At 46.9% G+C, this 16,007-nt stretch overlaps 1 long non-coding RNA gene across 1 annotated transcript; it reads left to right on the forward strand.

Moving 5' to 3' along the window:
- The first annotated feature begins 1,693 nt into the window (after positions 1 to 1,693).
- On the forward strand, positions 1,694 to 15,600 carry LOC122214875. Its single transcript, XR_006200119.1, has 3 exons — positions 1,694 to 1,913; positions 12,888 to 12,963; positions 15,150 to 15,600. It is a non-coding gene; the product is annotated as an uncharacterized LOC122214875 (long non-coding RNA).
- The last annotated feature ends 407 nt before the right edge of the window (positions 15,601 to 16,007 follow it).

Raw genomic sequence — 16,007 nt, forward strand, 5'->3', positions numbered from 1 at the left:
CCTCTAGAATGAACCTCAAGCCTTAGCATCTAATGGAATAATCAGAGACGCAGAGGTAAGGATATTCATCATGGTATTGTTTTAAATAACAGAAAAAAGACGGGAAGAATCCACTTTAATATAAAGACATGGCTAAAAATTTTATGTCTTTCTGAAGGAATGTATTCTGGGCATAAAAATCATGTGTTTGAAGAATTTTTGATAATATTGTAAAATGTTTGTGAAGCAATGTTAAGTAACAAACTATACACTGAATAATACCACATTCTAAGAACACATATCTGTCTGTGTGTATATATATTACATATATTTTATAAATCCTTACTAAACAGATTAATTTTTTATTGTTTTGTTTATTGCTATATGCCCAGAACCCAGACCAAGGTTTCCCAGTCATGGCCCTACTGACATGGGGGCTGGATCATTCTCTGTTGTGGGGGTTGTCCTGTGAATTACAGAATGTTTTGCAGCATCCCTGACCTCTACTCACTAGGTGCTGGGGGTACCCCTCTCCCCACCCAGTTATGACAACCAAAATGTCTCCAGATATTGCCAAATGTCCCTTGGGTGACAAAATTGCCCCTGATCAAGAATCACTCGCCTGGAACATCTAATAGGTGTTTGAAAACATTGCTGAATAATTCAACGAATTAGGAGAGACACATGGAAATTTTAGCAGTTATCTCTTGCTAATATCATTATTTTCTTTTTGGTACCACACTGTGTTTTCCTAAGTTTTCTACTAAAACATGTGCAAAGTCCGGTTTATAATCCCTCAGCCACAACTGCAAAATCCACAGTTTATTTGATGGCAAATCTGGACTCCTCTGAATGTATATGAGGGCTTTTAACGATCTCAGGTGATGTAAATATTCATACATTTCTCAGAAGTATTAAACTGTTGATTTGATATTCAGCATAAATAAAACACTTCTAAACTATGAAAAAAAAAAAAAAAACCTGACGTGCAAAATGCCTCTGGCCCTTAGGTTCTAAGACAGGATTGTGGGCCTGTGTTACTTTTACAATCGGCAAACAAACAGAAACGTACGAAAATGGTCATGATACTCCTCTACTCAACAGAATAAGATGTGTTAAGACAGTTTTTGCTTTGGGTTTTGGTTTTTTTGAAAGAAAGAAAGGGTGCAAATGAGCCAGGGGCAGAGGGAGGGAGAGAGAATCCCAGGAGGGGCAGAAGGGGAGAGGGAGAGAGAGAGAGAGGAAGAAAGAAGCGGGGCTCGAGCTCACCTGATCCAGGGCTGGCACTCATGAACCGTGAGACCACGACCTGAGCCAAAGTCAGATGCTTGGCGATCGAGCCACCCAGGCGTCCAAGGAGGTATTATTAAGTAAACACTCACCCAAAAAGTTCTCTCTGAAAACTAAATTACAGGGAAAAAAAAAAAAAAAAAAAGGTAAGGATAGTCGTCATAATCTTATTTTACAGATGAGGAAATAGATGCTCGGAAGGTTTTGAACCAGAAGTCCCACAGCTGGAGCATGCTGGTGCTGGACGTAGATCTCAGGTGTTTATGACCACAGCTCACCCATCTGAGCCCCACACATGACTGCCTTCTTGTTTCTGGACTCCAGGCACAGCGCCTGGCAGGGACAGGCATCTATGATGTCACAGGACTGAACGAATGAGCACTTTCTTGGCGTGAGGTTAATTTCATAGAAGGCCAAGGTCATCTGCATTCCATCTTAAACAGGAAAGAAAGCAAGGTGCAGCTTGGCAGGGGCCAAGATAAGAGCTGAGGCCACTGATGTATGTCCAGTTGCAGCCTGGAAACCATCACGGGAGATGACATAAACCACCGTCCGCGTACGATGCTTTATAGGTTGTGTGGACACGGGCTCCGGAGCCAGACCCCTTGGGTTCCGGTCCACGTTCACCATTCATTGGTTGCAAGGTAATTAAAGGCTCTGTGCCTCAACATTCTCATTTGAAAGATGGGAACCATAATAAGACCTCCATCCCAGGTCTGCTATGAGGACCAGGCGAGTTAATACAGAAAGAGTGTTTAGAAGGGTATCTGGCCCACGCTAAATGCCCATTAAATATCCTCCCCTCCTTTCCCCAGTACATCTTTTTTTTTTTTTTTAATGTTTATTTCTTTTTGAGAGAGAGTGAGCGCAGGAGGGACAGAGGGAGAGAGAGACAGAGGATCCGAAGGGGCTCTGCCCTGACCAACAGAGAACCAGATTTGGGGCTGGAACCCACAAACCATGAGCTCATGACCTGAGTCGAAGTTGGAAGCTGAACCGACTGAGCCCCCCAGGCGCCCCTCGCCCTGTACATCCTAAGCATTTGCTACTTTGATAGCTCTCAGCCCCTGTGAAAGGAGGATAGCACAGAGGCGGTACTGAGCCCTGGTCAAGGGTTTGTATTCAGACGGGCTGAGGCTCACATTCCCGCCCTTCCGGGCATGAGCCTTGTGACTGGGCAAAGTCCCTTCCCCTCTCTGTGCCTCGATTTCCCCATAGATACAACTTAAGTAGCAATACATCGGAATTTTGTGGGAACAGGGGGATCTGCAGGGTGCACGCTGCTCGGCTCGGTCATTACTCAACAATGGTGACTATTTGTGTTAACCTCCCATCTCAACGATGAGAAACCAAGAAGCAGAGAGGTTAGGCATCAGGCATCTAAAGGTGCAGAAGCCTCAGCTGTTCCCATAGCAACGTGTCAACCACACGTGGGGTACAGAATAACATTAAGAGCTGTACGGACAAATTATGTCATACTTTTAATAGCCATGTATTTATCGTGTTTCTTTCCACCTGTGGCAAGCAAGTCCACCCCCCCCCATTAATAGAGTGATAATGAAGCTTCCTTTTTATATAAATGGAGTTAAGCATAAGTAGTGGATTAATGTAAAGAAAAATATAAAGTGAATACTAAACAAGCTGGGGCCAGATATGGTGCAATCGCACAGGTCATATGTGGACAGCTGTGTGGAAGAAGTGTTGGGCTAGACCACATCTGGTGACTAAAATAGCCCAGCAGAACGGTCAAGGGGATCTTCAAGGGCAGCAGGCACTGATGGTCTGCGTGATTCACCCTACGTTCTTTATTAGTGAGCTCTTCCTCTCTGAGTACACACTGACCTCGTCCTTTATGGATTTCCTAACCACGAATTGGAACCATGTTTCCACTGTCTCAGCATTCAATTTACAGCCCTCCCTAATTTCCCATTTTATGTCATTAATGTGTGTGTGTGTGTGTGTGTGTGTGTGTGTGTGTGTGCGCGTTAGAGATCCTTGTGAACATAAGTCACAATTCCTTCACTCACACTACCTGCTTCAGTAATGGACACACAGGCGTGGCTCAGTCATGGTAGTTGACCATGCGTTGTGTGCATCCATGATTGTTCTGATGCTCCCAACAGCTTGATAAGGTAGGTATAATTGCGTGCCAATTTTTACAAATGGGAAAGAATCTGAGGCTTACAGAGGTGATGTGAGCCCAATAGAAGCAACTAAAACTACCAGTTGAACCCAGGTAGCTGAATGTCATGCCTAACTGTTATACCACATTGTATCTACTTTAAAGCAAGCCTTAGATGGATGGATGGATGGATGGATGGATGGATGGATGTTTGGATGGATGGAAGGATCAGGAGAAAGCATAGAGAGACAACAAGACTATCTTTGAGCTACCTATAAAAGTTCCATGTTTGGAGTTCTCTTACGGACTAAGCATTAGACAGACATTATCTTCAATCCTCATCTACAATCTCTGCTCAGAGAAAAGATGACTTGGAGATGTAGCAGAGGTTTGTTATTAAGACATTTGCTATTCAGAGCAGGGACTCTAAAAGTCAGACAAACTAGCGTCCCAATCTTAGATCTGCCGTTAAAAGCTGAGCAATCTTGTGCTGGTTATTTATAGTGCCTAGGCCTCAGTTTCCCCATCGATAATGGGGGTAATGATATCTCCTTCCCTAGGGGTCCTGGAAGGATCAAATGAGACCAGGTGACCCCCATGCCTGCTTTATATCATATTCCCAATGTGTAGTCTGCGTCATCGCTGTTGCTGTTGTGGCTATCATTATCCTTACCACTTACAAATCTCAGAGCCAGACTATCACTCCAGGTCCATTTTAAGCAATTGAGAAGGTTGTGAGTTAACGTTGGGCTAGAACATCACAGAGAGTAATTGGCTGAATAATGGCTCCCGGAGGAGGCCTGTCTCCAAACCCTAGAGCCTGTGAATCTGTCACTTTGAATGGCAAGGGGAATTGAGGTCGCCGACAGAACTAAGCTTGCTCGGCAGCTGATTTTAATGTTTATTTATTTTTGAGAGCGAGACAGAAACAGAGTGTGAGCAGGAGAGGGGCAGAGAGAGAGGGAGACACAGATCCCGAAGCAGGCTCTAGGCTCCGAGCCCTCAGCACAGAGCCCCACGCAGGGCTCGAACTCATGGACCTCGAGATCATGATCTGAGCCGAAGTCGGATGCTCAAGCGACTGAGCCACCCAGGCGCCCCGCTCGTCAGCTGAGTTTAAAGTAGAGAGATTATCCTGGATCACCCAGGTGGACCCAAGGTCATCGCAAGGGTCCTTGGAAGTGGGAGAGGGAGACAGGCGGGGGGACTGTGACTGGAAGAAAATAGGTTGAAGACGGGGAAGGGGCCATGAGCCAAAGAACGTAGGCAGCTTCCAGCACTGGAAACGTCCAGGTGAGGGACTGTCCCCTGGAACCTCCGGGAGGAACGCGGCCCTACCGACAGCTCGGTCTTAGCCGACGTGGTCTGTGTGGGACACCTGACCTCCGGACCTGTACGGTAATAAATGTGTATTAATTAAGGCGCTCATTGTGAGGGAATTTGTTAGCAGCCCTAGGAAACTCACGCGACAAGGAAAGATTCAGACTCTGACCGCGGATGGAAGGAACCCAAGGGTCTTAACAACTTGCCTCACGGAGGAACTCTGTTTCACTTGCCCCCTTGAGAAGAAAACTAGAGGCGGCCTCGTCCTCTGCTTCTCCACCTCTCCTTCGGGTGGGAACCCGTGTGCTCACTCAGGCGGGTCTATGCAGCCTGCTGGGGGGAGCGGGCTTCTGGCCAAATGGGCTAGTGCTGGGCCCCAGCCCCCAGCGGCTTCCATGAGGAGCAGGTGGAAGCCGTTCCCAGCTGACGGGAGGGTGCAGCCAGGAAACAGCTTTTCAGACTCCCAAGTTTCAGGGCTCTGAGGAGGAGTGATGGCTGTTATTTCCTTCATGGGACAGCTCCAGTTAAAACAGGAAATGAGTTGTTGGGTCATTTGCAGCCCACAGACTTCGGGGCACCACGGTGTCTCCTTTTCCTTTGCAAAGCCGCTGGGCTCGTCAAGGGCAGGAGAGCCTGACACCCAGAACTGATCCATCTATGAAGGGACCTTTTCCCACCTTTCAAAGCCAGGCAACGTAATCTACATCCGATACAAGGCCGAGATCTTAAGGGTTTAGTTCTGGGTTTTGGCAACTGTATTGTAATTGACATCCACCCCAGAGAAATTATGGAATGTTTTCATTATCCCAGAAAGTTCCCCCTGCCCTGTTCTAGGCAATAGGAAGCACCATCACCTTTCCACCGGCTCCCAAGGCAACTACTGATCTACTTCCTGTCCTTATAGATTCCTTTTTTTCTAGAACCTCATCCAAAGGGCACCACACAGCATGTGTTCCTTTGCATCTGCTTTCTTCCATGTTGTACAGTTGTGAGATTTTTAAAAATCTGGATTTTTTTATAGTTCTTTTTTTTTCTTTCTTTCTTTTTAACTTGTTTTCTTTTTTCTTTTTTTAAATTTACATCGAAATTAGTTAGCATCTAGTGCAACAATGGTTTCAGGAGTAGATTCCTCAGTGCCCCTGACCCATTGAGCCCATCCCCCCTCCCACAATCCCTCCAGTAACCCTCAGTCTGTTCTCCATATTTATGAGTCTCTTCTGTTTTGTCCCCCTCCCTGTTTTTACATTATTTTTGTTTCCCTTCCCTTCTGTTCATCTGTTTTGTCTCTTAGAGTCCTCATATGAGTGAAGTCATATGATTTTTGTCTTTCTCTGACTAATTTCACTTAGCATAATACCCTCCAGTTCCATCCACGTAGTTGCCAATGGCAAGATTTCCTTCTTTTTGATTGCCGAGTAATACTCCATTGTATATACACACCACATCTTCTTTACCCATTCATCTGTCGATGGACATTTGAGCTCTTTCCACGCTTTGGCTATTGTTGATCGTGCTGCTATAAACATGGGGGTGCGTGTGTCCCTTCGAAACAGCACCCTTGAATCCCATGGATAAATGCCTAGTAGGGCAATTGCTGGGTCATAGGGAAGTTCTATTTTTAGTTTTTTGAGGAACCGCTATACTGTTCTCCAGAGTGGCTGCACCAGCTTGCATTCCCATTAAAAATCTGTTTTGGGCTGCCTGGGTGGCTCAGTTAGTTGAGTGCCCAAGTCTTCATTTCGGCTCAGGTCACGATCTCACGGTTCATGGGTTCAAGCCAAGCATCAGGCTCTATACTGACAGCATGCAGCCTGCTTGGGATTCTCTCTCTCCCTCTCCTCTCTGCCTCTCCTCCTACCCTCTCTCAAAATAAATAAATGAACTTTAAAAAAAAAAGTTTTGGAGATGCCTGGGTGGCTCAGTCAGTTAAGCTGACTGAAATCTGACTCTTGTTCTTGACTTAGGTCATGATCTCACAGTTCATGAGTTCAAGCCCCGTGCCAGGCTCCACTCCTGCTTGGAATCTTCTCTCTCTGCCTCTCCCTTGCTCTTACTCTGTCTCTCCCTCTCTCTTTTCTCAAAATAAATAAAACTTTTTGAAAAATCTGTTTTGGGGGCACCTACGTGGCTCAGTTGGTTAAGCATCCAATTTCGGCTCAGATCATGATCTCACAGCTCGTGAGTTCGAGCCCCGAGTCAGGCTCTGTGCTGACAGCTCAGAGCCTGGAGCCTGCTTCAGATTCTGTGTCTCCCTCTCCCTCTGCCCCTCCCCCACTTGTGCTCTGTCTCTCTCTCTCTCTCTCTCTCTCAAAAATAAAAAAAAAATTTTTTTTTAATCTGTTTTGTTGATGCCATTTGGGTTGTTTCTATGATGTCAAGCACCTTTTCATGTACTCATTAGCCATTTCTACATCTTCGGTGAACCGAGTCTTTCGCCCGTTTTAAAAATGCGTGTGTTTGTGTTTCCATTACTATCTGTGGAAGTTCTCTATATATTCTTTATACGACTTCTTTATCACATATATGGAGAGCAACATTTTTCTCCCAATCATCTGTGACTTGTCCATTTTCTCAATAGTATCTTAGGATGTGCAGAAATTTTAAAGGGTAATGTTGTCCAATTGACTTATTTTACATTTAGTGCTTTGTGTGTCCTAAGAAATCTTTGTGTAACCTAAGTTTACCAGGATCTTCTTCTCGGTTTTCTAGAAGATTTCTCGTTCCAGCTTTTATCTGCAGTTCTGTGATCCATCCCAAATTTATTTTTGTGTCTGGAGTTAGTGTGGGAGAACAGGCAAACAAATTCCACGGCCGGTATTGTAAAGACAACAGGATGATTGTTCCTAAACTCAGGGTCTAGTGCAGGATTTGGCAAACCTTTCCTTTACGTAGAAACAGGCCAGACGGTGAATATTTTCGGCTTTCCCAGGCTATGCAGTCCTTGATGCAACTTCTCAACTTCGCCTTTATCGTGCAAATACAACCATAGACAACATGTAAAAGTCAAGAGCTCGGCTGTGTGCCGACGGAAGTAGTCGCACACAATGCGATTTGAATTTCATGTCATTTTTACATTTCATGAACTATTATTCTTCTTTTGATTTTTCTTAAACCAGTTAAAAACTTGAAAACATTATGGTAAGTGAGTAAGGGGTCACAGAAAAAAAAAAAATACCGTATGACTCCACTTTATATCAAGTACCTAGACTGGGACAATCCATAGAGACAGTACCACAGAGGTTACCAGAGGCTGGGAGGAGGAATGAATGGGCAATGATTTAATGGGTCTATGTGTTTGGGATGATCAAGTTTTGGAAGCTGACGGTGGAAACTGATATTTCCCATGCACAACATTGGAAATATACCGAATGCCACTGAATGGTACACTTAATCGCTCAAATGGTCAATTTTATGTGATATATATTTTACCAAAATATATTGTTTCTAACTTAAAAAGGAATTATAACTAAAGGTCTTATTATGAGTCAGGCACTGTACTAAGGATATCACATGCTAATTCAATTTTTTAAATGTTTACTTATTTTTGAGAAAGGCAGAGCACACGTGGGGGAGGGGCAGAGACAGAGAGAGAGAGAGAGAGAGGGAGGGAGAGAGAGAATCCCAAGCAGGCTCCGTGCGGACAGCAGAGAGCCCGATGCAGGGCTGAAACGTGAGATCACAACCTGAGCCGAAGTTGGACTCTCAACCAACTGAGTCACCCGGGTGCCCCGCATACGAATTCACATGATCTTTGTAACACTATGAGGTAGGGGTCTCTTATTATCATTACACCCATTTTATAGATGAGGAAACTGAGGCGCTGAGTTTTGACGACTTGCCCAAAGTCACCTCGCTAACGAGTTGCCGAACCAGCGGTCTGGCTGTGGGTCCGCATTTTGAGTCACCCTGCTTCGTCGCCTCAAAAACCAGTGATTCTCAACCTTGGCTGAACGCTAGAGTTTCCTGGGGAGCACTTTTAAATCTCTGTGCCCTGGAAGGATCTAGTTAAATCACAGCCTCTGAGGGTGGAACCTCAGAGGTAGCTGTTGAAGTCCCCCAGCTGCTTCCAGTGTGCGGTCAGGGTAGAGAATCACTGCTTCAAAGGGCAGGCTTCTCTCAGAAGATGACATTTCAGCCAGAATGAACGGGAGTCAGCCGTGGTGGGGAGGGGCAGAGCAACAGTTCAGGCCATATATGCTATCAGTCGTGTATTCTTATCGAAAGGTGTTGGTCCTTTTCCCCTGTGACCATAATGACAAACATCCTCAAAGCAATAGCAGCTCATGTTTATTGAGCAATTATGCCCCAAGCATGACCCTAAATGTTTCCCATACACCATCTCCGTTCACGTTCACGATCATCTTAGGGAGTCAACCGCATCATCCCCGTTTCGCAGACGAGGCAGCTGAGGGCCTGAGGCCTAAAGAGAGTTGCTTGCCCAAGGCCACACTAAGCGGCAGTGTGGGGGCGTCCAGCCACATACTGTCCGAGTTTTGTGCTCCAGACGCCTTCACAGTGAAGCTTTCCGAGGGTGCCCCAGGCAGGAGCAGTGAGAAAGGACGTCCCTTGGTAAATTGAGTCAGAACCTTGGTGCTCCTCTAACATCGCCATAGCCCAGAGACAGCTCCAAGAAAGAGGCTTGTTAATGCTTCTGCATAATCTCACTCTGGGGTGAAGAGGAGCCCGGGAGCCAGGAGAAGCGTGTTGGGGAAATTCAATGTATTATCAGCTGGAATCCAGCAAGTGGATGTAGAAGGCCCCTGGTCCAGGGAGAAGCTGTGTGTGTGCGTGTGTGTGTGTCCATGTCTGGATCATGTGGATTATGTCCACTACCAGGAGCAGATCCGAATGGGAGAAAGGGCCACCCACCCCAGGGAACATAACACAGACAAGACTCCCACGACTTTTCCCCCAACTCCGGAAAGCCCGAGACCGCGTTTTGCTTATACGTCACCCCTGACTCTAGAACGGCGTCTGGCAGACAGGGCACTCGTTCATCACAGTGTGTGGAGCAAATCGAAAACGTGCAGTGGGGTGGGGGTGGGGGTGCCCTCCACTCGAGCACTGGAACCGAGCTCCCTGCCCGAACTTGTTAAGGGGCGAAGGAAGGACTGTTCCAGGAAGAAGGAAAGAAGAATTCACGTTCCAAGTTCAAAGGAAGCTTTTCTGTTATTCTTTGTCACCCATCACTGATAAGGAAACTGAGGCTCAGAGAGGTTTAGTGAGTTTGTCACTTATCAAGCAGCTAGAAAGGACCAGAACTTCGGTTTGAACTTGGGCCTCCGGGCTCCTCTCCCAGGGCTCTTTCTACTACCCATTAGCAAACAGACAACCAGAGGTTAACGCATAGATCTGCTCTGCAGCACAGGAACCCTAACCATCACCGCCGATGACAAAAACCATGAGAACGGCGTTAACCAACATGTAGTAAGAGCTCACTAAGAGCTTACTATGCGCCAGAAACCAGCCTGTATACTTAAAATGCATTATCTCAAGGGATCTTCACCAACAAATCTAGGGAATGGAATCTATTGTCATCCTAATTTTATAGTTACAGAAACAAGATCCAGAAGCATTAACAAGCCTCAGTTCACACAACTACGAAGGGGCAACACGAAAGTTCAAACTCAGGAGGATCAGCCCTCCCTCATAGCATAGCAGCTGTTCTCCAGCCTGGTGGGCAGGTTGGTCCCAGCATCAGGCAACCGGCCTCTGGCTGTCACCGAGTGGATGATAATAGCAATTATGGCCTTTCTGGGGCTCTTAACATTTCTATTTTAAGAGAACCTCGCAGCCTTTTGACAAAATTTTCTGGTTTTCAAATCCAGGTGTTTGGATGTTATGTCTCCATGGGGAGAGAGCTCAGCTCCTAAAACTCCTGGCCTCTCTGTGCCCTTTATCCTCTCGACTCCAGGGAGGGAGGAGTGATTTATCCGGCAGGAGTTCCTTGTGTCCTCGTGGAAGAGTGGGTTGTTCTTGAAACTCACGTTCTCCTGTGCTGGGAGATCCACTGAGGTTCAGAAGCCCCAGACCTATAGATACCTGGACCTATCAACAATAAAGGTGACATTTTGGCTCCTATCTGTGCTGTGGACTGTATCCCCCCAGAACTCATCTGTTGGAAACTGGTTTCCATTTTGATAGTAAAGTAATCTGGTTGCAAAGATAGAATCCCCAAGAATGGAATTAATGTCCTTAGACAAGAGACCCAGAGAGCTCCCTCACCTCTCCCGCCCAGTGGGGACACATGGAGAAGTCAGCAACCTGGGAGGGGTCCTCACCTGACCATGAGGGCACCTGATCTCCCACTGCCAGTCTCCAGGACCACGAGAAGGAAAGTTCTGTTGTCTATAAGCCACCCAGTCTACGGTGTTTTGTTGTAGCAGCGCCAATGGACTAGGACAACTTGCATATCCCTTTGTCTTAGTTTTCAACTGGTTAATAACTCCAGCAGGCAAGATGCCGTCTTTTGGACCTCCTCAAAAGGCCCATCACAGGGAGGCTACTTTTAGTGAGGTGCAGTGTCGCGTTTATCGGCGGGAGCAATAATTCAGCACTAGGGATGTGTTTTCTCTTTCCCGTTCACTTATTTATCCCATATTCACTTGCGAAGCACCTCCTATGTGCCCGGCGCTTCGCTAGGGACTGTTTAAGGATGAGCCGTTGCAAGTGGGAGCAAAGAGCCAAATCAAGACTGAATGGAGTTCTTACTTCCAACCTTTCTCTGGGAGGTTGAGCAAGAGGAGGGGAGAGAGGGCATCAGCTGTTTTCAAGGAGCTTGACATCCACTCCCCATTCTTTGGGTTACAGCACCCTGGTTTTCCTTTGGGGGTCACCCACTTTATTGTGAGCCGCTCCAGTGGGACTGTCAGTCAAGGCACCTGGCCCCTCCCCTGGCCAAGGGATGAACCCATGGTCAAGACAAAGCATCAAACTCTAGATATGGGGCTGGTGACTCTCTGCCAGAGGGACGCAGGGCAGAAAGCACATTGCCGCTTCCCCGCTCCAGAAGAAAGTCCTTGAGGAGCCTCGCTCCCTAGACACATGGGTCTGTTTTAGTTCTTCCCTCCCTCCTTCTCTGCTTCTCTCTTTCTTGCTTAGTTCTCAATTCCCCCTCTGTGAGTTTCTCAATATCGGCCCATTAAATTGTTTTCAGCATAAGTCAGCCAGAATCGGGTGCCTTTGCAAGAGAAAAATACCATCGCAACGGTCTGCACATGGACTGTATGAATTAGAACTTTGTGTTCAATGCCTTGGGGAACTTGAGGTTAAGAAGAGACTTTCAAATTTAGGGTCAAGGAGACCTTGTGGCTCGCTGATTAAGAACACGGGCTCTTGAGTCAGCCCTTCCTGGATATAACAGCCGGCTCTGCCATTTGTTAGTTACTGGCTGATGTGGGACACATGACCTAACTTCCCAAGCCTCAGGTCCTCTTCGGTGAATGTAGGATAATAATAGCACCTAGCTCCCAGGGCTGGCAATGCGGTGAAGTACGTAATAACCTTTGGCTGTTATTTTAGTGATTATTCTTCAAGATTTCTTCTGAGAAGTCATACAAAACAGGAATGTAAATTGCAAAAAAGACGCTGAGCAGGAAGGCACTAAAGAAAGCCTTCCTCCAAAGGGGATGTTTATTTCAGAGACACACAGGGGGACGCTCGAGCAGCTGTCTTCCAGGAAATCGTCCACAACCCAGGGTGAGTTCTAAATTTTAAGTGACTAGCCAGTGTCAAAGGATTGGAAAGGGAAGAAAACACACTAGGACGATGTAAAAATCCAACCACACATTGCATAAGCTCTGAGCTCTCCCAGATTGAATGAGAATCCTGAATTTGGACGTGCTTCCCATCTCCATTAGGCAAAGAATCAACACCATCATCCATATTCTATTGGCAGCTACTGCTGCACTTAACAGTAAATATCAGAAACCAAATACCGGGGCTCCCTAGGATCTTGGAAAGAGGAAGATATAAATGATTAATCCAAAGGCTCAGGGCCTTTGCATTGGAGGTTTTTTCTGCTGCAAATGTTCTCCCCAGCACCCCCATCGCCCCTTTCGGTGTTCACCTCTACCTTCTTATTTCAGCTCAAAGGTCACCACCTCTGAGAATCACTCTGGGTTCTCTCTAGTGGAACCAGCTTCTCAGAGTGTTCTCTGTGTTTCCTTCCCAGCGGTACCAAGTTTGTGATGAGATGTTTCCGTGATTGTTGGATCGGTGGCTTTTCCCAAGTAGACCACGAGCTCCAGGTGGGCAAAGATCTTGTCTGTTACGCTCACTTCTGTAGATCGGGGAAGATTGGTTCCAGACCCACAAGGGAAACTCTATCCATCTTTGTTCACTTCATGACTTTGGTAAATGTCTACTGATTAGCTTTCATTCACTCAGCAAGGGCTTAAATTCTTAGCACATGCTATTCAATGATGAATGCCATCATTAGTGCATTCCTTTAATTATTAATTCATTAATAATCTATAAATGCTTACAATCTGCCAGGCACTGAGCAGTGAGGACCCAGCCGTGAGAAAAAGAGGAAAAAATCCCGATCACAGAACTCACAGAACTTACACTGTAGTGGGAGGGGGCCATCAATGAATACATAAATAGACGCGTGTCCCAGGAGACATACGTGCTTAGGAGAATAATAAGTGGAGAAAAGAGATAGGAAGAACTGGGGCCGGAGCACATTGTGGGGGGCACTATTTTATTTTATTTCATTTTTGAAGTTTATTTATTTTGAAAGAGATAGAGAGGGAGAATGAGCAGGGGACCCGACGTGGGGCTTGAACTCATGAACTGCGAGATCATGACCTGAGCTGATGTCGGATGCTTTACCAACTGAGCCACCCAGGTGCCCACAATTTTAAAGAGAGATGCTGCAGAAGACCTCACTAAGCAGAGACCTCCACAAAGGAGGGAACACAGCATGGGACAACTGGAGAGGGGGGGACATTCCAGAAAGGGAGCAGCAGGTGCAAAGGGCCTGCAAGGGCGTAGAGAAAGAAGAATCCAGGATGACCCTGACGTTGGTGTGAGTAGCTGGCTAGAGGCTACCATGGCTCAGGAGAGAAGGGACGGTGAGAGAATAACCCAAGTCCTCTTTGGCCACCTTGAATTTGACATTAATGAGGAAGTAGGAACAGGGAGATGCATATTGGCTTTATTTTCTTTTAAGATTAATTATTTATTTCAAGAGAGAGAAACAGAGCATGAGTGGGAGAGGGACAGAGAGAGAGAGACAGACAGAGAGAGAAAGAATCCTAAGTGGGTTCAGCACTGTCAGTGCAGAGCCTGACATGGGGCTCGAACTCATGAACCGTGAGATCACGACCTGAGCCGAAATCAAGAGTCAGATACTTAACACGCTGAGCCAACCGGGCGCCCCCATATTGGCTTTATTTATTTTTTTATTTTTTTAATGCTTTTCTTTTATTTTTGAGAGAGAGAGGCAGACAGAGCACGAGCGGGGGAGGGGCAGAAAGAGAGGGAGAGACAGAATCTGAAGCAGGCTCCAGGCTCTGAGCTGGACAGAGCCAGCACAGAACCCGACCTGGGGCTCGAACCCACAAACGGAGATCATGACCTGAGCCGAAGCCTGACGCTCAACTGACTGAGCCACCCAGGCGCCCCCGCATTGGCTTTATTTTTAAATGTTATTAAAATATTGCACATACACAAAATAGCAGACACAATGGAAGTATCCAGCCTCATGGATTTCCCGAAGTGTTGTGTTGGGTAATCAGCACCGCCCCCCCAAAGGCCCTCGTGCCCATCCTGGTCACTGTTCCCTCCCTCAGTGACCACTGTCCGGCCTGGCACGACAGATACATTTTATTGGCATTTTTCAACCCACGATCAAGAGATAATATGGGGCACTGGCTCAGGTCATTCTCAGAAAAATACCTCATCTGCTTTTTCTTTTGGACTAAGACTTTTGATTTGTTTTGTTTTGCTTCCCTTTGTTGTTTGCAACTGGGAGCTTTGCTTGTTTGTTTTATTTGCCTTCTTCTCAGGGTGAGGTGCTAATGCGAGGTGCGGGTGGGGTCGCTCGGGGCTGGCAGTCACCTCCTGTCCGGACCCCCGGGTCCTGACCTCTGTGAGCGGGGGGCCAGCCACCCACCAGACCAGCTGGAGCTGCGAACCCTACTCCCTGCTTTCAGAAAGCAAGTCCCCTGCCCACCCTGTCCCCGTCCCCAATCCCCCGGGGGCCTCCCCCCACCCCTCGTCCAACCCCAGCAGCTGGTTCTTCTTAAGGCATCGCTGTTAGTTTACAGTGGCTGCAAGTGTTCATTTTCATGTTTTAATGAAAACACAGCCAACTTCATTCCATCCTGAAAATTAATGTCTTCTTTCTCTCTCCGTGTCCCCCTCCCTCTCACTATATCCACCGATTGTTTCTTTTGGAATTAATTCCCCTCTCGCTTTGCCTCCGTAGAGCTCTGACTCCCGGGAGAAGGAAGAGGACGGCCCCTCGGGGCCGCACAGAATGGACAGGCCAAGCGACAGGAGGGAGGCCGCCCGTGCTCTTCCAGGGCCTCGAGGAAGGCACAGTCACACCTGCAAAACACAGCGCCCATCTTTTTCATCCGCTTTTACCTCTCAGGAGACCCCGGTCCCCAGAGACCTGTTTTCACCTCCCCGGCTTGGCACACATGTTTTCTACATGATATTAACCGGTCGCCTTTGAATCTCGCACATCCTGGTATGCTTTGGATTCACCGACCTCATTTTTACACACACACACACACACACACACACACACCCCAGAATCTGTACTAGCTGACTGCCGGCAAAAGAAAACGTTAGTGTGGCTCTCTCTCCTTCTTTTAAACAGCTTAATTGAGATACAATGTACACGCCATAAAACTCACTTAAAGTGTGTTCTTGCCTGACTTTGCGTTTATTTACTGGGGTGTGCATTAGCCGTTTCTTCTTGAAAAATGGGGCCGCCGGGTGGACATTGTCACCCTACAGGCTCCCCCCTTTGAAAGGTGACATCTAAATAGAGAGCAGATCCTGTCCATGTTTCCACCTCCTTCGCCCCCCTCCAAAAGTTGTTTTATTCGTTTTGCCACTTACAACCTACTTCCTGTGTTTGGAGTCTGAGCCGCCCAGGCCTTTTCAGGAGACTTGCTGCCTTGTTTCTGCACTAATAATAAGTTTCTTTTGTGTTGGAGGGGTTTTCTGTTCGGTTTTTTGTTATTTAGAGTCTTCTGCTTTTCCCTTAACTGCGGGGCTGGGGAGACCCCAATGAAAGGTATCTGTGTGGCCTAACGGACTCTGCAGAAATATT

The sequence above is a fragment of the Panthera leo genome, chromosome A3, assembly GCF_018350215.1.
Source record: "Panthera leo isolate Ple1 chromosome A3, P.leo_Ple1_pat1.1, whole genome shotgun sequence".
NCBI lineage: Eukaryota > Metazoa > Chordata > Mammalia > Carnivora > Felidae > Panthera > Panthera leo.